Source organism: Lactuca virosa, chromosome 1 (genome assembly GCF_052849685.1).
Source record: "Lactuca virosa cultivar CGN04683 chromosome 1, Lactuca_virosa_CGN04683_v6, whole genome shotgun sequence".
NCBI lineage: Eukaryota > Viridiplantae > Streptophyta > Magnoliopsida > Asterales > Asteraceae > Lactuca > Lactuca virosa.
The window spans coordinates 244,072,588-244,096,043 of record NC_136426.1 but is presented as its reverse complement, the minus strand read 5'-3'; positions in this window follow the sequence as shown (position 1 = coordinate 244,096,043).

Genomic DNA, 23,456 nt, shown 5'->3' with positions numbered 1-23,456 from the left:
TTGTATGCTATAAACGAAGGAAAAATAGGCTTTTATCGAGAGAGAATGATTGGAGAGGTGTGAGGGAGAGAATTAGGGCTTTTGCCCTTTTATTGGTCATTTTTGGGGTGCGCGGCATGCAAAAGGGGTGCACGTCGCGCATTTTAAGGCTACGTCTCCCCAACCACTTTGTGCCACGTTTCGGCCTCTCTGTAGTCCGTGTTTTCACCCTCTAGAAGCAAGCGTCGCGCACTGCGCGGGGCGCAAATCATAGATTTTGTAAATTCATTAACTTCTTCATACGAACTCTGTTTTCGACGTTCTTTATATCCCTGGAAATCTCTCGACGAGATCTACAACTTTTCTTTAGACTCCATCGACTAACTATGATTTTATTTTTATCTCTTATTTTTATATGATTTAATGATTTTGCAAAAATCATAGCTCTCGTACGAACTCCGATTTTGGTGCTTTTTTTTTTTATCAAAATTCCTATCTTAAAGTGTACTATGTTTTTATTTCTGTGACTTTACCCAGAAGTCAACCATTCTCTTCATACCTTTTGACATTAATAATTTTAAATTACACGTTTGATTTTTATATCTTATAAAATTCATATCTCATTCATACGAACTCGAATTTCTACGAAATTTATATTTTCGGGATCACTTCAATGTATACTTTATATATATATATATATATATATTTGTTTATACTGAATCCCACGGAATAGTAAACGTGGGGTGCTACAACTATCCCCCACTTATAAAGATTTCGTCCCCGAAATCCTAATACGAACGCACCTTAGGATAATGTCTATACACTAGCCTACTAGATTTCACGAGATTAATCTAAGATCTAGCCGGTGTTGCTGCATTGAATTTGTCTTCCTACAATAATTTAGCCATAAAACCTTGTTTTCTACCTTATATCTACTTGCGAAATCTTCTGAAACTAGGAATTCGTCGGTTTGGACTATACTCTATGATGGATGACCTTCTTCAGATGAGAGATATCGATTGGTTTCTTTAGACTATACTCTATGATGGATGACCTTCTTCAGCTGAGAGATATCGCTTGGTTTCTTTGGCTATTAATACAATCAACTGTATCCCGGGAAAATGCCTTTAAAAGGCTTAAGCTAGATCTTTAAATCACACACGAACCTCATTTACAAACGATTTGTTTTACGTAGTTCAGGAGTTCCATGATCCTGAAATTTAACCACATATACCACAACGATTTTACTGAATTGAAAACTCTGGAACCAATACTCTAATATTGGCGACGGACTCATAGAAAGGCATTCTTATCTGCTAGATTATAATGAACACTAGGTTGCCTACTAGCCCTCTCGCAAGGTTCTAACTACATTACCTACATTGAGGTATAACTATAGTTCGAGTAATTCGTTCACGATACGTCGTTACGCTTATCCAACGACTGGGATTTTGATGCCAGATTTCTCTTGTCATCATGCCCAGGGCTTGAAGACTCATGATCAACCTTTTGGTGGTCCTAAAGACTCACAACCATTTTCTGAATGTCCTAGTCATCACGCTTCCTTGATATCTACTTATCGCCATTGATCTTTGTTTTCTAAAATTTGAGACTACAACTAAATTAAGGGTTCTTAATTCATACTGTATGGGTGTTAAAGTATAACTTTCTTCCTATGTCGACCTATGAACATTGAGATCGAATCCTAGTTCTCTATTAATTCTTACGCTTATCAACTAAAGGGATAACTAAACGCGTAGTATATCCTGATGCCTAAAGTTGCACTAAAGTATTACTATATCCTAAATGGGAATAGTCCTTTTAAAATGGTCTCCTCGTATGGGTCTCTAATCATACTTACGAAAATACTCTATCCTTTGATGTTGTTCCAACTGCTATAATCCTTTTGCTTGGGTTAACTAAATCCTTTATGGTTGAAATCAAAATCCTAAATTTGTTGTATGTCTTGAGTATTCGACGCTCTCTACGCCAATCTACGAGACCTACTGAATTTCTAACTAATCCTCTACTATGAAGATAAATCCTATATCCTCGAAGGTACGAACCTATATGGTTCTCTTGGTTATCTGAACCATACATGGGAGTTTGGAAAATTCCTAAATCCTGTCAGATGCTTGGGAGGAAAGACCAATCTTTCCTTGAGAAGCGAGAAACTCATGACCTATGGCTAATCTTGCAGAAGAATTCCTTCTTCTGTTACCCACTTAATCGAAAACAAAACTAATGACCTCCGTCTACTCGTGATGCAACTCTGCTGGACCTTGATGTCGAAATCGAAAGTCATACTACTTTTCGCACTTTCTCCTTAAGGACTGATTCTCCCTCACTTGGGTTCGAGCTATCATCTATTGCTGCTCGTAACTAGTCGAAGTCTAAGTTGGCTTTCCCAACGTGATGTGTAGCTGCTTTTGACTTTGAAGAAACACATGTGTGTTATATCCAATGACCTTCAACATTCTATTTGAAGTACTACTAATTGTGCCTGCCGAAAGGAGTCTTCTCACAAGGCACGACCTTAACATGATAACGTCGTGACAAGGACAATGTTGTCTTGAAACGTACTAATGCACACGTATAACCAATTAGTATAAGGGGGATATTCTAACGTAGTCGAATTACTAACAACAACATGGATATTGAATTCACTCTATCTTTCTCTCCTTGGGTTATGTGGATCGACATACAATTGTGCCACAACAGGTAGCAACTCTAGTTGCTACTTGCTTCACCCCAACGAAGGATTCAACTCTTCTGTCGATTATCTTGATTACTTCTTTCTTAAATCGCATGACTAAATTCAGTCAAACAGTCTGTTGACTGAATGATCCGAAACTACAACAGTTGGACTGAAAGGAGAGCTGCGCAATTGCGCCAAATCAGGAAATCTAAAACTACTTAATTCTAGGAGCATGCAACCCAATGTATTTGTCAATAACTAACTAATATCAGCATAGGTTCTAAGCAGCAAATAACAAGAAAATCCCTAGGCTGTAAGGCATCTAATTTACTAGGCAATTCTAATCTACAGTTCATAAAAAGATCCCTAGCCTACATAATAGCATGCATTTCTAATAGCTCATAAAAAAACAGATATAACTAATATGGATATTTTGGGAACCATTTTCCTTTATGAGATTTGGCTGACTGTACGCATCGAATTCTCTCCTTTGTTTATTATTCTTTTTATAAAAGATTTATTAAACCAGGGCTCTGATACCAACTTGAAACGTCCCGATTTTTCAAACCAAATTTTTTCAATTTTATTTATTCAAAACATTCATTTACATCAGAGTATTTATTACATTATGCGGAAACATGATTACGAATGCGCGTATGTATATTTGAACCTCGCCCTTATTATGAGCCAATGAAGTTCCTGAAAAACATTTATAAACAACTGGGTAAGCGCTATGCTTAGTGAGTTCCCCCAATATACCATATACCGCAATACTTATACATGCATACAAATAAGATACGTATTTGAGACTTACAGCCTACATGCCATTTTGTCATCAACATGAGTCTACATGTACTTACGGCCTACATGCCATTTCGTTAACAAGTATCAATGTGTACTTATGGCGTACATGCCATTTCATTAACACATGGCCTATAGGCTCCCGACCTCTTTGTCGCTCTGCCATCATCCCCTAACTACATCGTAATAACATATAAGCATATCAAAAATCACGAACATAGATACTACATATTCGGCTCTACAAGCACATAGAAAACTATACTATGGGCTATCCAAACATACACAAATATATACTGGAATACATAATATAGTGAGATGAACTCACCTAGACAGTTACTTAGAAGATGAACAAGATCTGGGCGATCTGAAATGTGACCATTCTGAAATCCAACAACCAAGCCAACGTGACCATTCTAGACGCCTCTCCCGTAAGTAGATTAATCAGTATTATAATATGGAATTATTGATAAATCTTAATTATAGGTTCATAATAATGTATATGACTATAAATATAAATTACACTGAGGTAGAGTAAGTGTAGCTCACTTACAGAATACTATTGATGAGAATCGTGATCTAAGCGGGCAGAATACTGACTCGGGATCCCTTAATCGAAGGATACTACTCACATGAGTACTCAGGGCTTTTGCAGGACTTTGTTTCAGGCCAGAAACAAAGGAAAAATAGGTTAGTATCAAGAGTTTATCGAGAGAGAATGATTGGAGAGGTGTGAGGGAGAGAATGAGGGCTGCTGCCCTTTTATAGGCCAGTTTTGGGGTGCGGCGTGCAAAAAGGGGTGCACGTCGCACATTTTAAGGCTATGTCTCCCCATACACTTTGGGCCAAGTTTCGACCTCTCTATGGTTCGTTTTTTCACCTTCTAGAAGCGCGCATTGCACACCCGGCACGCACTACGCGCGACGCAAGTTGCAGATTTTGTAAATTTCATAACTTCTTCATATGGACACCGTTTTCAACGTTCTTTATATCCACAAAAAGCTCTTGACGAGATCACAACTTTTATTTAGACTCCATCGACTAATTAGGAATTAATTTTAGCCCTTATTTTTATATTAATTAATGATTTTGCAAAAATCATAACTCTCTCGTACGGACTCCGATTTTGGTGTTCCCTTTACCAAAATTCCTATCTTAAAGAGTACTATGATTTTCATTTTGGTGACTTTACCCAAACTTCAACCATTACATGATTGATTTTTATATCTTATAAAATACATATCTCCTTCATATGAACTAAGATTTCTACAAAATTTATATTTTTGGGATCACTTCGATGTATACTTTCAAATATATATATATATATATATATATATATATATATATATATATATATATATATATATATATATATATATATATATATATATATATATATGTTTTGGCGCATTCATTTTGACGATTCACGGACGATTCAATTTATTTTTCTTTGGCTAAAGAGTAATATATTTCTACTTCGAATTATATAAACATTTTATATATTAATTCTATGGAACGGTAAAAATGAGGTATTACAGAAAGGACCAAGCTTGCATTTTAATGAAACTATGCACCCTAAAACGTCTGAAAGGAAAGCTCAAATGCTCTGGAGTATTCCATACTCACAAAGGTGAAGGTTTTGGGAAGAAATGAACATAAATCTAAGCATAAACAAGAAATAGCCTATTGTCTCTTTTCAAAATTATAACATCATCTTGTAGCCTAGTGACTTCTATGTTATGGGCTTCTATTTTCATCGTTCTATATTCACTTCAGAATGTTTCCATTCTAAAACTGTCATCAAGATCAAAATTCTTAGTACAAGATCACTTAAGAAATTAACTGAAATTGGAAATTATACCATGCAATTCAGTTAGTTCAGAATCATAAAGAGTAATAATAATATTAAGAGGATTAAGAATAGAATGTACCTTGTTTATCGCCTTTTCACATTCTTCTTCATGCTCTTTGACACTTTTGGTTGCGAAACACGCTTCCGATTTTGCACCCTCGTCAGTGAAGTATTCTTGGCTTTCGGAATCAGTAATTCCGACCATCAGACACTTTCTACCAACTTAGATCTTATCTCCTTTCACATAAAATCCGTTTCCATGAGTAGGCTTCCGAACTTCTTCTTATTCGGAATCGGTTGACAACACCTCAACTCTTCCATCACTATCATCATCTTTAACAATTAGTGTCATTCCATTACTCTTTTGACTTCTGAACATTTTCTATTTTCTGAGTATAATAAGCTTCATCTTTAATCTTCTCTTTCTTCTTATGCATCTTTCTCAACATACACTCCTTCGCAAAATGATATTTTTCCATGACAGTAATTACATTCATAACTAGAGTCTCCAAGCAACTTCTTCTCAACATTTTCTTCATCTTTTTGAATCTTCCTGTAACCTTCCCTTTTTTCTTTCTCGGAGACAGAGTTCTGATTTGTGAAGGTTCCATCACCATTGTTTCCTTTGTATTTTGATTAATTTTTCTTGAAAAACGTTTTGGGGTTGCTGACTGTGAGTGCTTTGTTTTAATTTGTGAATTCATCATCAAGACTGTCAGAATCAGAATCTTCTTGAATCACCTTGGATGATTTGGCTTTAGATTCTTTAGAATTAGCAACAAAAGCTAATGGAACTACATTTGGAATACTTTTTTTTCTTCTTTCAAAATTCCTTCTGATGAGATTTGAAAATTCCAACCAGTGTGGCAAGACAGTAGCTCTTAAATTGTTCATGAGCTTTAATAGTAGAAACAATATGTTTCCACTCAGATATCAAGCCATTCAGGATAGTAACCTTCTGTTCAATATATGTCCTCTTCAACACATGCATGATCATTCTACTCAAAAAATGGTTAAAACGAGTAATAGTTTGTTAAATAGATATATCTGATTTTTGTTCAAATAAACCAAATTCAGATAAAGGTATTGTTTCAGTTGAATGAAGTAAATCCTCATCACCGGAATATAATTCTTTCAATATAATCCAAATTTTATGAGTAGTTTCACAAGAACTTAGCAAACGAAAGGTATCTAGAGGAAGAGCAAACCTTAAAATTATGAATGCCTTCAGATTGGACAATACCAATTCCTTTTCTTCAGTAACAATAACCTTTTCTTTAACCGGTTCATCAAATATATTTTGAGAAGTAACTATTTCTTGAGTTTTTGTAACTTTGTATAGTGTAACACCCTAAATTTCAAAACAATTTTTCACTTTGAAAAATATAATTTCATTCATAAATATTCTCAAAATCTCAATGTATCACATATCAACTCCATAAAAACACATCCCAAGATCAAAATGTGTAAAACTCCAATAGTGTGTACTGATCATGTCGACGCCTTCCCGCGATCCTCACTGGTACCTGAAACACATAACACAAAACACTGTAAGCATAAATGCTTAGTGAGTTCCCCAAAATACCACATATAACACATATTAGCCACTCGAGGCTATAACTCTATGGACCCTCCGGTCCTAACTCTGTGGACCCTCTGGTCCTAACTCTGTGAACCTTCCTGTTCTAACTCTGTAACTCTGGAACATACACGGCATGAATCACATAGAAATAATGCAGTGTATCACAATCACATAAATAGCATACAAGATACTATATCACATAACTCTAATTACCACTCTAGGTAAAGTATAGTGAGAAGACTCACCTCGGGTAACTCGGTAAACCTCGAGCTCTAAAATACTGCACTAGCCTTCGCCTAATCACATAACAATTACTCTAATTAATACAATTTCTAAAGGCTAGGCCAACCCCTCTCTATAAGTTCTCTAAGAAGGGTAAAATACCATTCTACCCCTCTAATGGCTCATAAGTCCAAACACTGACTAAACCCTAAAAGTCAACAAAAGTCAACGGTCAACATTGACCGGACTCGCCGAGTGCACTAGAGTGACTCGGCGAGTACATGATTGTCCTCTTCGCCCCTGGTCCTCACTTGACTCGCTGAGTCAACCCTATACTCCACGGGTCGTCACAGGTCGCGAGTCGCGGGGCAACCCGACTCGACTCGTCGAGTCCCTTATGGGCTCGGCGAGTTCCTCCCATGACAACACTCATCTGACCTCTTGAGGTCAGATCTGCTTCTCTAATCTATAGATCTGACTTTCCCATGACCAATAAACACGTAAAGGTCGAATCTTGCTACACATGCAATGCTCCCAAGGATTATTTTGGTGAAATCCCTTTTAACATGGCAACCTATGTCCAATTCCTCCATAGAACCACAAAAAGCAGCATGGTTCAGGCTCTCTGGACCTCAAAAGGTCCAGACCTAGACTTTAGCACTCAATGGGACACTATACACAACTAAACAAGCCATAAAAGGGTATAGAAAACCCTAAATTCAATGCCCTTAAGCAAAATAGAAGGATAGGATTAAATAGCTACCTCAAACTTGAAGATCCAAGCCGAAAACCCACTGAAATGCAATCCTCTTGACCTCCCCTTGCTGGAAACACTTTCTCCTTTGCAAAATCACACCAAAAATGATCAAAAAGGCTCAAACTCTCTCACAACTCGCTCACAATCGCTAGGGTATCTCTCTCTGGACTGGTAGCCGCAAATGGAGGCCCTAAAGGCCTTTAAATAGGGCTCAGGCCCTGAGATTTAGGGTTTCACTTTACAGCGCGGACTCGCCGAGTCCACACATCGACTCGTCGAGTCCCTCATTAATCCAGACAAGAATTCGCAATCCTACTCGGCGAGTCTGAGCGCCTACTCGCCGAGTCCCTCCCTAAAACTCAAGGTAAATACTTAAAATAAGATACCTGGGAATCCGAATGTTACAATTCTCCCCCACTAGAATCAGACTTCGCCCTCGAAGTCTTGCTCATCAAACAACTCTGGATGCTGCTCCCGCATCTCCAACTCCGGCTCCCAAGTCAGCTCGGACCCTTTCCAATGTTGCCACTGCACCTGCACCAGGGGCACCTCCTTGTTCCTCAGAACCTTGATCTTTCGATCCCGGATCGCGATTGGCCTCTCAGCATAATTCAGGCTCGCATCCACCTGAATATCCTCCAGCGGCAGTACCGCCGACTCGTCGGCTATACACTTCCTCAACTGAGACACGTGGAAGGTATCATGAATCTGGCTCAACTCCGCAGGTAGCTCCAACCGATATGCTACCTTGCCCACCCTCGCGGTCACCCTGAACGGCCCGATATACCGGGGCCCCAGCTTGCCCCTCTTCCTGAATCGAATCACTCCTTTCCAAGGAGACACTTTCAGGAGCACGAAGTCTCCCACCTGGAACTCAAGCTCGGATCGTCGCCTATCCGCATAACTCTTCTGGCGACTCTGAGCCGTCGACAACCTCTGTCTAACCTGTTGTATCTGCTCGGTCGTCTGAAGAACTATCTCAGTGCTGCCCATCACGCGCTGCCTTACCTCTCCCCAGCAAATGGGAGTCTGACATCTCCTCCCGTACAACAACTCGAAGGGAGGCATACCAATACTCGAATGGTGGCTGTTGTTATAAGAAAACTCAGCCAACGGCAGATACGTGTCCCAACTTCCCCCGAAGTCCAACACACATGCTCGGAGCATGTCCTCGAGCGTCTGAATCGTCCGCTCACTCTATCCGTCCGTCTGGGGGTGGTAAGCGGTACTGAAATGCAACCTCGTACCCAGCTCCTCATGGAACTTTTTCCAGAACCTGGAAGTGAAACGTACATCTCGGTCTGACACAATCGAGACCGGTACTCCATGCCGTGATACCACCTCCCTCACATATAACTCTGCCAATCTCTCTGCAGAAGAGCACTCACTGATAGCAAGGAAGTGAGCGCTCTTCGTCAGCCGGTCGACAATCACCCAAATCGCATCGAAACCCCTCGTGGTCCTTGGCAATTAGGTGATAAAATCCACGGAAATCTGTTCCCACTTCCACTGGGGAACCTCAAGTGGCTGCAACTTGTCGTGCGGACACTGGTGCTCAGCCTTAACCCTACGACAGGTCAAGCACCTCTCAACAAACCATGCTACATCCCTCTTCATACAGGGCCACCAGTAATCTTTCTTCAGATCCAAATACATCTTAGTGGCCCCGGGATGGATCGAGAACCTCGATCGGTGCGCCTCCTCCATCGAAGTGGTGCGCGTCCTGCCTGCATACGACACCCAAATCCGACCCAGAAAGGTTATAAGCCCACGGCTATCGGTAACGAACTCAGGTACCTGTCCAATCACCCGCTCTCTCTTGCGGTTCTTCGATCTCACGGCCTCTGCCTGGGCCTCCCGAATGGTGTCCAACACCGGAGTCATCACTGTCAATCTCAAACAAACATCTCGTATCGGGTCACTCTCCGCCCTGCGACTCAGGGCATCAGCTACAACTTTAGCTTTGCCCGGGTGGTACAGGATCTCATAATCGTAATCCTTTACCACGTCCAACCATCTCCTCTGGCGCATATTTAGATTGGGCTAATCCATCAAATACTTCAAGCTCTTGTGGTTCATGTATATGGTACACTGAACCCCATATAAATAGTGACGCCAGATCTTGAGGGCGAACACCACTGCCCCCAACTCCAGATCGTGGGTGGGATACCTCGTCTCATGAGGCTTTAGCTGCCTCGATGCATACGCTATCACATGTCCCCTCTGCATAAGTACAACACCCAACCCTGATATCGATGCATCACAATACACCACAAAATCCTCCATCCCTTCCGGGAGGGCTAACACCGGGGCTTCGCATAACCTCTGGCGAAGTGTCTCAAACGAGGTCTGCTGCTCTGGTCCCCACGAAAAAGCCACACCCTTCTGGGTCAACCTGGTGAGAGGCACGACGATCTTGGAGAAATCCCTGATAAATCTCCGATGGTAGCCAGCCAACCCCAGAAAACTCCTGATCTTGGTGGGGGATCTCGGCACCTCCCAAGTCATCACCACCTCAATCTTGGCCGGATCGACCAATATCCCATTCTGGTTGACGAGGTGTCCTAAGAACTGGACCTCTCGTAACCAGAAATCGCACTTGGAGAATTTGGAGTAAAGCCTCTCCGATCTCAGAACTCCGAGGATCTCCCTCAAATGCTCCTCATGCTGCTCTCTGGATCTCGAATTCACCAGTATGTCGTCGATGAATACAATCACCGATCGATCCAACATCGGTCTGCACACCCTGTTCATGAGATCCATGAACATTGTCGGTGCGTTGGTGAGCCCAAAAGGCATCACCACGAACTCGTAATTCCCATAACGAGTCCTGAACGCCGTCTTTTGGATATCCTCATCTCGCACCCTCATCTGGTGATATCCAGACCTCAAGTCTATCTTGGAGAACCAAGATGCTCCCTGCAACTGATCGAACAGATCATCAATCCTCGGCAGTGGCTAACGGTTCTTGACCGTTAACTTGTCCAACTCCCGGTAATCAATGCACATCCGGTGTGAACCATCCTTTTTCTTGACAAAAAGGATTGGTGCTCCCCACGGCGAGCTACTCGGTCGAATAAACCCCTTCCCCAGCAGCTCCTGAAGTTGCGAGGATAACTCCTGCATCTCTGGTGGCGCAAGGCGATAAGGCGCCTTGGCGATAGGCGTTGCCCCCGGAACCAAATCGATGCGGAACTCTACCTGCCTCTCGGGAGGCACGCCCGACAACTCCTTGGGGAAAACATCTGGGAACTCACGCACTATCGGGACCTCATCGACCGACCTCGGTATCTCTGCATCTACTCTCGTATCCACCACATAAGCCACAAACCCACTACAGCCCTGTTCTAGGCTCTGCCTCGCTCTAGCGGCCGAACAAAATGTTGACCCAGAATGGGTACCCTCGCCATAAACCGTAAGAACTCCCTCACTAGGGTCTCGTATGGTCACCAACTGTCGCTCGCAGTCGATAACCGCTCCAAACCTGCTCAACCAGTCCATGCCCACGATGACACAGACATCTCCCACCGCAATTGGGACCAAATCATTCGGAAACTCAAAGCCGAAGATCTCGAGTACACATCCTCGGATCACATCAGTGGCATACACCGCTCTCTCGTCAGCTATGGAAACTCGCAAAGGTCGACACAATGCCTCTCGACAGATACTGATGTGCTGACTAAAGGCTAACGACACAAAAGACCGACCCGCACCCGAGTCAAATAACACCAAAGCAGGTACAGAACTCACAAGAAACGTACCTACGTATATCATAATATAAGCATAACACCATAATCTCAAAATAAATAGATGAAAGACCACATACCCGCCACAACATCTGGCGTTGCGCGGACCTCCTCTGCTGTCAACTGGAAGGCTCTCCCGCGAGCCTTTGGCGCCTCGGCCTTCGCTGGCAGACTCTCTGCAGCTCGAACGGTAGCAGGGGCAGATCCCTGTGGTTCTCCCTGGGCTGACCCCTGCAACTGCGGACACTCGGCCTTCCGGTGTCCTGTCTGGTTGCAGTGAAAACAGACTGCAAACCCCTTGGAGCAATCCTTGGCCATGCGCCCCTACTTACCACACTTGTAGCAAGACCCTGCTCTGCAAACACCCTCATGACTCTTGCCTCACTTGCGACAAGTGCGGCTCTTTTGGTTCCCTGATCTCGAATCGGCGGGCTTGGCCCGCTTGGCTGCGGGCTGGGACTGGGCCGGTCACCGATCCCTCGTCTGAGACTCTGCCTCCTCCCTAGCCTGAGTCTCAAGCTCTATATCCCTCTTTCGAGCATTTTCATGAAGCTCGGTAAATGTCCAGTACGACGAGTTCACCACGAACTCGCGGATGTCTCTCCTCAAAATACTCAAATACTGACTCATGCGTGCCTGCTCGGAAGACACGTTCTCAGGGCAGAACATCGCCCTCTCATGGAACATCCTGGTGATCACAGTAACAGACTCGGTACCCTGCTTGAGGGTCAAGAACTCCTGGGCCAAACGTTCCCTTTCCACCGGGGGAACGTACTCATCACGAAACATAGCGGTGAACCTTTCCCAGGTCACCGTGGCAAGCTTTGCAGAACAATAGTGCGCTGTCACAAACTTCCACCAGTCCTTCGCTCCCAAGCGAAGCTGGTTCAGCGCGAACCGAACTCTCAGATGCTCCAGACAAGAACACGTATAGAAGCATCCCTCAATATCAGAAATCCATCTCATCGCAGCGATCGGATCCTGCGTCCCATCAAACTCTGCTGGCTTCGTGTTGCTGAACTCTCGGTACAACAACGAGTCACCCTCTTGCGGTCTCGCAGCAGCGACGGCTGCGGTGGCTGCAGCAACAGCAATATCAGTAAGAGAAACGTAACGCTCGTCAAAAGTCTCGATCAGGGTGGTCTTGATAGACCCAAACATCTCTGGTATCTCGGCTCAGATGGCAGCAACCACCTCCTCATGAATCAACCTACGGATCTCCTCATCACTGGTACCACTGGTAACACTGCCTCCTGGGTGGTGGTGCGTCCCAACCATGATGTCTCTGAAATACAACACAAAAGAAATCAGAGACTCGCTCGAGTATATTCGCACTCGAGACCCAACCCTACTTGCTCTTTAGTACCCTAAGGATTCTTACTTGGACTGCTCACCGATCTGGTGTTTCCAGTAGTACGGGCCCATATACTACCTTCCACAGCGCATCAGTATTCACCCCAACCCCTCCTAGGATCCCAGATCACAAGTACTCTATATCTCACTAAACTCAGGCTACTCTCCGGTAGACCACTCATAAGCTCCTCGCTGCTACCTACTTACTCTCGAAGTATCTCATAGTAGCAATAACTCCTAGGCCAAGGCATCACAAATCAGGCCCACTCTAGTCCTAACCATGAATACCTAGCCCACTTTAGCATGCATAACATACCACATAATATCTCATAACACATAATGTAAGGGTATTTTGGGAAATCACCGTTCGGACGCTGGCTAATCGTATACACTACTCTATTCTGCTCTTTTCAAAATCCTTTTACTCTTTTAGAAAAATTTTGTTTTATTTCGAAAAATTCCTCAAATCCTCAGTTTGAGTTCAAATGCGCTTGAAGGTGCATCCGAATCCCTCAAACCAAGGCTCGGATACCAACTTGTAACACCCTAAATTTCAAAACAATATTTCACTTTTAAAAATATAATTTCATTCATAAATATTCTCAAAATCTCAATGTATCACATATCAACTCCATAAAAACACATCCCAAGATCAAAATGTGTAAAACTCCAATAGTGTGTACTGATCATGTCGGCGCCTTCCCGCGATCCTCACTGGTACCTGAAACACATAACACAAAACACTGTAGGCATAAATGCTTAGTGAGTTCCCCAAAATACCACATATAACACATATTAGCCACTTAAGGCGATAACTCTGTGGACCTTCCGGTCCTAACTCTGTGGACCCTCTGGTCCTAACTCTGTGAACCTTCCGGTTCTAACTCTGTAACTCTGGAACATACACGGCATGAATCACATAGAAATAATGCAGTGTATCACAATCACATAAATAGCATACAAGATACTATATCACATAACTCTAATTACCACTCTAGGTAAAGTATAGTGAGAAGACTCACCTCGGGTAACTCGGTAAACCTCGAGCTCTGAAATACTGCACTAGCCTTCGCCTAATCACATAATAATTACTCTAATTAATACAATTTCTAAAGGCTAGGCCAACCCCTCTCTATAAGTTCTCTCAGAAGGGTTAAAGACCATTCTACCCCTCTAATGGCTCATAAGTCTGAATATCCTCCAATGGCACCACTTCCGACTCATGTCATACAAAAATCTCTTTCTCAAGACACCTAACCTATACTAGAACTCCCTATCCCGCCACAGGACAGATCCCCGCCGTTGCGGTCCAGTTCTGACTCTTCAGAACCTGGAACTCTAGTATTCTGACTCCCTGCACGACCTCCCATGCAAGATATCATCATGTCATTCGCTCATCGAATGACCAATCTCAGATTATACCTCCAGCTCTAATTATCTTTATGCGACTGATAAAATCAGATCATTAACCATAACAACTGTCGAAGACTCATACCTGACATATCAGTCGATCCAGATCGTACTCCAAAGGAACAAAAAGGGTCACATCTCACCAGATACCCATCAACTGCACTGCTATCAGAACCCATATAAACAAGACGTACCCCAATACTCTGTTCTTAATAAAAGAAAATGATCGTGCCCCTCAGAAGTATCCTCGGACCACTATGAGCATAAGCCTCAACTCCCTCTCACATATCCCTTTCAACACTGAGCACCAGGTCAACTCTCCACCCAATAGTTGAACCTCCAAAGGTTACTCACTGCACACCCAATAATACGACTTACCAGCTTCCTTGTCAGAATGACTATCTCGGCCCATCGTGACGCACAAGTCACAAAGTTCGGTTTACCCCAAGAGAATACTACATCCCTTCTATAGCCGCCTCACCTCCGACCTCTGTCGTCTACTACTCACTAGTTCCATGCGTCTCGCGGTCCATTCCTAAACCAACGAACTAGACTACTCAAGTCTAAAACATCAGATGGAAACACATCTCTCTCAGAATGAGATCCACTCAAAATCCCAACCTGGTCAACCTCCACACAGATAGAACCAAACTCACTCATCAGAGTCTTGTTGGATTAGATGTCTAAGCCCATAACTATTATTGGTATGTACTTGACCCGAGAGTAGCATGGTCCATTTGGGTTGCATATCATCAGGACAATTTGTTAGTATGGATTCTTGAGAGAATGTTATATATGATTTAATAATATATTATAAGTTCTAATATATTAATATGAAATCATATGATTTAATTAGTATTGATCAAGAATTAGTTTGGAATTAATTTAGTGATCAAAAGAGACTAACTAAATCGATGGGGGCTAATTGTGTAAATTAGTTATATTTATATGTTGGGCTATTGATACATATTGGACTAAGTTTATGTATAGATACATAAAGAGTTGGGCCACATGAATCATGGATCATAAATCCATGGGTATGGGTTAGGGTTAACCCATGACCTTTGGAATCCCACATATAAATATGTTACTCCATATCCAAAATCACCACTTATGTTCTTGGAGTTCATATGGACGGTTTTGAGGTATGAAAATTCTCTTTAAAAAAATGTCATCCTTTGTCCATGGTGTGTTGTGATTCCATTTGAGGCATCCACACTATTGGTGCTATGTTCTTAAAGGCCAAATACATCAAGGATAGCAAGCTACATAAAGAGGTAAACTCCTAACTAGTATTTTATGTTGTTTATGGCATTTGTATGCTAGTTGTAGGCTTAAAGCTTTGGAAACAATCTTGAATGTATAATTAGAGAAAACATAGATCCAAAGCTTTTAGGGTTGTATGTGCACCATAGGATGTTGTAGTATACTAAAACCCAATAGTGGTATCGGAGACATAGGTTGTTTTCTATTATACTTGATGCTTCTTGTTTTTCCAAAGTTGAAAATGTGCCATTTTCGCATCTGACTGCTCACCACGACGTGGCAGCTTTTACCAGGACGTGGTGATGCACCTGTAACCAAAATTTCATGTTTTGTGTTGCTATTGGATGAGGATCATTACCCTAGACTGTTTTTTGAACCTAGAAACCTATTTTTCAAGAGGGTAATGTTCTTGCTTGTCCAATTACAAGATAATTATCAAAGTTTCAAGATTTGTATTAGTTTATATGGTTAGCTAATTTCTTGAAAATTGTTGATGTGAATTATCTTTACTTATGAGTTTAATCTAGGTTATAGAAAAATTACTTGATTATTATGTTAATTTGTATTTTTGATCTTAATGGTTTTTATGAACTCCATAACTTGTCCTCAAGTTATGGAAAATGAAGAGTTTTTTCTTTTAAAAGCACATTAAGTCTCATAGTTTATGAAAATTGAAGAGTCTCTAATTTTAATGTCATCATAAAATAGTTTTATGTCTTCCATAACTTGTCCTCAAGTTATGGAACTTGAAAAGTCTTCCATAAAAACCATATTAAACTCATAAGTTATGGAAACCAAAAGTTTTTGAATTGTTCAAAACTTGCCCTCAAGTTTTGGAATTTGTAAAGTTCCCCCCCATTAATACTTTAATTCCAAATTAAACCCTTAGAATTTTAAAAGTTTAAAATTCAACCCTTATACTATTATAATATTATAGGTTTAATATTTATATATATGTATACGAGTAAGTCAGTCTTACCGTTAGTAGGCCTCATTCACGAAGCCGGTCTATAAGGAGGGTATAAGGTTATTGCCTATAAAATGGCATTTTAGTGGGTGTCCACTCTCAACCACCGCTTCCTTGACTGGTGGAGGGTCGTTAGCCGAACGGGTAGGACATGAATTTAATTCTCCCTTCCTTAAAAATATAATGATAAATACTAAGTAACTAAACTCTTATAAATTCCCAATCATAGTTACTTAGGAAAATGTGAATTTGGTGCTGACCCATGAAATTACACTTTGCACCTTGTTAAGTCGTTAGTGGAGCGTGTGTGGTTAACCGACACACTAATCAGGGACTGACAATGTGTGGCAAAGGGTAGCTTGATGTTAATCATAGATCAATGGAGCATGTGTGGTTAACCGACACATTGATTAGGTGGTTGTAACATTAAGTGTACCAAGTTAATTTGCATGGTGATTCACTCCTTGTTTATGATCCTCGGCATCTCAGTCTCAAACTTGAAGGGCACAATCGAGATTTAAACATGCCATTGAATAGTTCAATGAATCTCAAAAGATCTAGGAGTTTCAATTAATTTAAAATGTAATCTTAAATTTCGTTTTTCATGGTGGAAATTAGTAAATTGTCATTTACCTACCTTCAAACATTTTTTAGCTTGGATTACGACATCCCTCTTCCAAGTTATAAAATATTGTGTTGGGTTCTAGCCTTAATATTTCATATTGGGTGTTATATTGAGGACTTAAATCAACTAAACTTGAATTTCTCCCTCATAGATGTCTAGTTATGACAACTATGGTCTTCCTTATCCTTTTGGATAAAGCTTTCCTAATGAAGGTGATATCCCAAATGGCAACCAAGGTGAAAGATTAATCCCTTTGTTATGCATTAATGGGAATGGAAATCATACTTCACTTCCTCCACCTCCTCCAATTAATCTCCCTAACCCACAAGTTCTTGAATAGTTCAAAGTCACTCAATCGCTATTGGCAAGCAGTGTCTATATGTGCTCACATCTTGGAGATGAAGTCACATATTGACAAGTTGGGAGAGTTGTGTGTCGAAGTCTCAAGGAAGTTGGCTGTTGACTGGGTTCTTCATTCACTTCCTAAGTCATATATCGGGTTCTTTAAAGGACTACTATGTGACAGATCACGACATGACCCTTATCGATCTTACCTATTTGCTTGTTGCTGCTGAATCAGCAATGATTTGGAGCACTAGTAAAGACAATTTGATTGGAAGATCTACTTCCCAAACTTACATGGATATTGACAATGGAAGCATTGGAAGTCCAGAAAAGTCTACTATTCCCAATGGAAAGGGATCGACCATAGTCAACCTGGTTGACGAAATGGTAAAGAGAAAGGCTAAGTCTGAGATAGTCCCATGTACCATTACCAAAGAGTCCATATGTTTCTATTGCCAAAGGAAGGGGCATTGGTTGCGAAGCTGCCTTATTTACCTGAAAGTTCACTAAGATGGTAAAAGTCAAAAATTTGACTATGCTTCAGGTAAAGTCCACTATCTAACTCTGTTAATTTCCTATTTGAGATTTTTATTACATGATGTGACTAGGTCACATTTTGATGTTTTGTAAATCGAAAAAGGAGAGGAAGCTTAGAAGAAGAGTATGCTGAATCTGATCGCGAAGATAGATTTCGATCACATGATTCGAAGATCATAATTTTGAGCTGCTGCTTATGAGTTATGATAGATTGCTTAGGAATAGATAACAACATAGTTTTCATATGTATTTGCATTGTAAGGATAAGTTATTCCGCAATTTTAAAGTAAAAGGAAAATTTTTGATTTTATTTATATTAAGTATCCTTACAATGGGATTTGTGAAAATTGTTGTTTATATGATTCCATTTTAGCTATATTGGAAAATGGATTTGATTCTTTCGTTTGTGGTAGTGTCATAATTTACCAAATAAGGAAAGATTCTCGTCACCCAAGTTTCAGTTGGATAGAAACTTGGAATCATGCAACTTGTATTGTATGATGAATGAGAATGTTCATCTTTGGGAAATTAAGACTAATTCCTTGTTCACATGTATATGTGAGTCAAGTGAAGGACTAGGATATCGGTTACACTTGGTTGTGCGCTGATCAGGTCCACCACAAAGAACGATAAGGCTATTCGTCATGATTTACTAAAGTTTAGTAAATATGGTTGTGCTTACAAGTTTAAGTATAATTCTGAAACATTGGAAAAGTTTCAATGTAAGGCAGAATGAATGAGAAGAATCAAATTAGGCAGAAAGATAAACGTTTCTCCAATCTGAAGAGATGGGCGAGTACGTGAGTATCTTGGTGTATGATTATCTTAGTGATTATGAAACCTTATCACAATTGATCCTCTAAGGACATCTTAGTGCATTTGTATGGCTAAGAAGAGGAATCGTGAATTGTTGAAATGGTTAAATCAAAAGATGAATCATACTTCATTCCAAAATTGAGCCTTAGAGTAATACTCCAAGATCGATCCTTGAGTAACATAATGTTAAGAAGGTTTAAAACAGTTATCAAATTTAAAGTAAAATGTTTTCTACTCTTGTACATTTGAAATTGGTGAGTTGTGATGTTTTGGATAAAACAAAGACCAACTAAGGCTAATTGTGTGAAGTGTTTGTCTTGATAAGAATCCGCACTAACTCTTGAATATTTGCTTTGTCAAGGAATGATTCTTGACAAGAGAATCTTATATGTCAAGAGGTCAGTGGGAGTCTTAAAGATCTTGAAAATTTTCAAGAACTAATCAAGGGTATTGTTTATCACTAGCACACGACTTGAGGTTTATAGCCTATCGTGTTGACATATTCTTGTTTCTGTGCCCATTCCAGTTAAAGTTGACTATGCATGTGAGTTCTATGAGTTCTCAGTTGTTTGCATAACAAACCTGGAAGCAATGGTAGGCCCTTGTGCCGCCAGATGGCATGAAATTAAGATTGAACAAGTTCAGTCCATATGAGCTTCGATTTATCACTAACCTTGTCTTGTGATTATGGTTTTGACAAATTCACATGGATAGGAACACATACACCATAAAAATTTAAGTGTCATAAATGTTTCACTAAGTAGATTTTAAATAGTTAGCAATTGTGATATTTGCATTTCTCAAATTCAATTATGATTACGACATCCCTTTTCATAATTTGAATTGTGAGCAATGACAAAGGTCTAAACATTTGAGACTATGATTACGGCATCCCTTTTCATAGTTCTAAAATTGTTTAGACACACATGTGAGCTATCTAAGGAAAGGTGTGTGATTTTGGGAAGCTTAGATAAAGTCTTATCGAAGCATCTCGTATCAGAAATCTGAACTTTGGGAAGCTTAGATAAAGTCTTATCGAAACTTCTAGAAGTCCAGCTGATTTCTGGATACATTTCAAAGCTGGTGGGAGCATAAGTGTTATGCTAATAGTTATCATGTTAGTGGGAGCATGATTATTATGTTAAGTATTGCAAGTTAGCAATGTTAATTATAAAAAACAAAAGTTTCAATTTGCAAAGTTGCAAGGTTTGAAAAGTTGTTTTTCTATAATTAAGGGTGAGGAAATTATACTTCATCCCAATTCTAAAAGTTTAGATTGAGATTTTAATCAAATTTAGTCAAGTATATATATATGAATGTTATGTTGTAATGGTTCAACATAAATTCTATATATGAGAAAATTATTTGCGTTCTAAAATTCGATTATGATTACGGCATCCCTTTTCATAATCTGAATTATGAGAACATGCCAAATAGTAATAAAAAAATTATAGCAAAAGACTGGTCTAGGATCATGTCTTTATGTGAGACATTATGAATCGTATCCCATATCTTCGGGTATAGGATCGATTACATATGCTATAATATTTCTATGTGTTCTAATTTTTCCAAATGCCTAGGGCATTAGGAGGGAAAAAGGAATAGAACTGGATATGACTAAAATGATTAAGCAATTCTCGAAGACAATCTGAGGTTTACCAAAGATTGGTTACTCATGGACAGCTGGAAGTATGGTGGTAATTTTGGAAGGAACATATTGACATATTCTGAAAAGAGGTAACTCTTGTTCATAAGTGATAGTCAAAATGGGAATATGGAAATGTTTCCATAAGTGGAAGTTATTCATTAAATTTGTGTAAGATTAGAAAACTTAATCCAAGAAGGATGTTTCAAAGGAATGTACTTTGAATGTGAGACTTCGTTTCCATGGAATTGCTCTCCATTGGAATACTTTGTAATGTCTGTTGCCAAGTCTCTGTGACTTTTGTGCATAGTCATTACAAGATGATTATCGCATATAAGTTTAGAATCTAACAAATTTTAGTAAATGGCAAAGAATCTTGTTTTCTTACATTTATCATAAGGATTTGGAATTGTGAAATGAGTATCATTAAAATGTTTTTCAATTGATCTATTTCACAAAGTAAAGACCATAAACAAACATAGTGTGCATGCTTGGAGCATGGCATAACTATTTTTTTAATTTAAGTATTAAGTTGATAAATCGAAACATTATACAATGAATAATGAGTAATCAATATGACTCAAAAGTGTTTGGGCGTTATAGGATTAATATTGTTCTTGTGTTTCACTTTGCATGTTTTGACTTCCCGAATAACTAGGTTGTTCAAAGCGTCCACAGTCGATCATACTTTGGAAGTAGGTATTGAGGCAAGATTTTCATGAATGGGTCTGTAGTATGTCTAGATGTTTTAGACACAACTGCAGTATTCATGAGTGGTCCTGGAATAAGATTCGAGTATTGGATTAAACCCACGCTCATTTGAATCACTTCATGGATTTTATCATGAGTGATCATGAGACGATAATATCTTATACTCTTCAAACTGAGAGATATGAGTTGCAGTCTACAAGTCGGTTGCACATTGATAATGTAAAAACGCACCAGTAAGTTGGTGTTATAAAACACATTGTTGTATGTGATTTGATGAGTAATTAGAGCAAGCATATGAGTCGAAGTTTAACCATTCCTTTTACCCTTGGAGGGATAAAAGTGATATATGTGGGCCCCTCGATGATTTAGTGATGACAACCATAAGTGCTCGGCTGGGCCTGGACTGATTTGATTTGTTTAATTAGTCGGTCGTCATAAATCGGAAATCGGGAAACAACAGATGGACAGAGAGTATGATTATAATCCATGTCTCAGTCCATATGGTATCTAGAATGGAGGAATATATGATCACTTATCTAATGGACATGTCATTGACTTGGCCAGAGTTCGACAGCGGCTTTTAAGAGCTACGATTGCTAGTCCGGTTTTGGAGTCGTACTTGCAATAATAGTTTTAGACTTATCCAAGTGGGAAAATGTTGGATTAGATTTCTAAGCCAATAACTATTATTGGTATCTACTTGACACAAGAGTAGCATGGTCCATTTGGGTTGCATATCATCAGGACAATTTGTTAGGATGGATTCTTGAGAGAAGGTTATATATGATTTATTAATATATTATAAGTTCTAATATACTAATATGAAATCATATCATTTAATTAGTATTTATCAAGAATTAGTTTGGAATTGATTTAGTGATCAAAAGAGACTAATTAAATCGATGGGGACTAATTGTGTAAATTAGTTATATTTATATGTTGGGCTATTGATCCATGTTGGACTAAGTTTATGTATGGATACATAAAGAGTTGGGCCACATGAATCATGGATCATAAATCCATAGGTATGGATTAGGGTTAACCCATGACCTTTGGAATCCCACATATAAACATGTTACTCCATAGCCAAAATCACCACTTATGTTCTTGGAGTTCATATGGACGGTTTTGAGATATGAAGATTCTCTCTCAAAAATGTCATCCTTTGTCCATGGTGTGTTGTGATTCCATTTGAGGCATCCACACTATTGGTGCTAAGTTCTTAAAGGTCAAATAAATCAAGGATAACAAGCTACATAAAAAGGTAAACTCCTAAATAGTATTTTATGTTCCTTATATCATTTGTATGCTAGTTGTAGGCTTAAATCTTTGGAAACAATATTGCATGTATAATTAGAGAAAACATAGATCCAAAGCTTTTAGGGTTGTATGTGCACCATAGGATGTTGTAGTATACTAAAACCCAACAAGTCTGGTCCGTCACAGAATTGGAACCCCTCGTTTCACTCTAGCGCTCAACTCATGACCCATGTTCCACGATTATACGTATGCTTTACACCTCGATCCATCCGATTCGCGACAAGCCCTCTATATCACAAAACACAATGGTTTTCGACCACTGCCGAGACCCCAGTCTCGCCTTTGGCTCGGTCACCAGGTTCTTAGAGACTCCTCTGGTAAGGCTACCCATGCCTAAGAGCCGCTCTATGTCATACCCTGACTAATAAGGTTGCGGCTCCCCGGAGTCTCACAATACTCTCTCTGACTCACGTATGATACGACTCTCCGCAGCCACACGATACCCTTTCTCTGACTCACGTATGTTGCAGCTCTCCGCAATCACACGATACCATTTCTCCGGCTGACTCATGGATGTTACGTCTCCCCGTAGTCTTAGAACACTCTCTCACTCACTGACTAGTCGTGGGCTCACTCCATGGTCTTCCCTGATAATCATAAGTGATTACCCCACTCGGATCCACTCGCTCCCTTATCACCTCATAATCTTATCATCAAGTCATCACTACCCTGAGTTCACTAACTCATGCTCCACAACCCAACATAGATAGGTGCACACACCCACTCATCATATGCACCACTACTCCTGATGTAAATTCTCGTAAGCAAGGCACTTTTCTTAACACAGGTACACCCTTAGACAGTCTCACTCTGGCGACAACTAGCTG